General features: G+C 36.8%; 1 protein-coding gene across 5 annotated transcripts in view; it reads left to right on the forward strand.

Annotated features, from left to right (window-relative positions):
• Positions 1-1227, forward strand: part of OPCML (opioid binding protein/cell adhesion molecule like) — a 1692348-nt gene that overhangs the window by 1371453 nt on the left and 319668 nt on the right. The window lies entirely within an intron of this gene.

Consider the following 1227-nt stretch of genomic DNA (forward strand, 5'->3'; position numbering starts at 1 on the left):
TTGGTATTTGGATCGGGATTGCATTGTATTTGTAAATTGCTTTGGGTAGAATTGTCATTTTCACGATGTTGAGTCTACCTATCCATGAGCATGGTATGTTTTTCCATTTATGCAGGTCCCTTTGGGTTTCTTGCAGTAGTCTTTTGTAGTTTTCTTTGTATAGGTCTTTTACATTCCTAGTCAGATTTATTCTGAAGTATTTTATTTTTCTAGGGGCTATTATAAATTGTATTGTTTTCCTGATTTCCTTTTCGTCGTTCACTTTATCGGTGTATAGGAATCCAACTGATTTTTGTATTTTTATCTCGTATCCTGCCACTCTGCTGAATCTTTCCATTAGTTCGAGCAGATTTCTCGTGGAGTCTTTAGGGTTTTCTATGTATAGTATCATATCATCTGCAAACAGGGACAGTTTCTCTTCATTACTAATTTGGATGCCCTTTATTTCTTTTTCTTGCCTTATTGCTCTAGTGAGAACTTCCAGCACAATGTTAAATAGGAGTGGTGATAAAGGGCATCCTTGTCTTTTTCCTGTTCTCAAGAGGAATGTTTTCAGCCTCACTCCATTAAGAATGATGTTGGCCATTGGTTTTGCACAGATGCCCTTTATTATGTTGAGAAATTTCCCTTCTATACCTGTTTTATTGAGACTTTTTATCAGGAATGGGTGTTGGACGTTGTCAAATGCCTTTTCTGCGTCAATTGAGATGATCATGTGATTCTTTTCTTTCCTTTCATTTATGTGGTGGATTATGTTGATCGTTTTCTAATGTTGAACCATCCTTGAGTACCTGGTATGAATCCTACTTGGTCATGGTGTACTATTTTTTTGCTATGATGCTGAATTCTATTGGCTAGAATTTTGTTCAGAATTTTTGCGTCTATATTCATGAGAGATATTGGTCCGTAATTTTCTTTTTTGTGGCGTCTTTGCCTGGTTTTGGTGTCAGCGTTATGCTGGCTTCATAGAATGAATTCGGAAGTGTTGCTTCCCTGTCTATGCTCTGAAATAGCTTGAGTAGTACTGTTACAATCTCTTCTCTGAGTGTTTTGTAGAATTCTTCATTGACGCCATCTGGGCCAGGGATTTTTTTGGTTGGGAGATTTTTTATTACCTTTTCAATCTCTTCTCTTGTTATGGGTCTGTTCAGATTTTCAACATCACTTTGTTGTAGTTTGGGTAGGCTGTGCGTTTCTAGAAATTTATCCATTTCCTCTAGGTTTTCA

Source organism: Trichechus manatus, unplaced genomic scaffold (genome assembly GCF_000243295.1).
Source record: "Trichechus manatus latirostris isolate Lorelei unplaced genomic scaffold, TriManLat1.0 scaffold00064, whole genome shotgun sequence".
Taxonomy (NCBI): domain Eukaryota; kingdom Metazoa; phylum Chordata; class Mammalia; order Sirenia; family Trichechidae; genus Trichechus; species Trichechus manatus.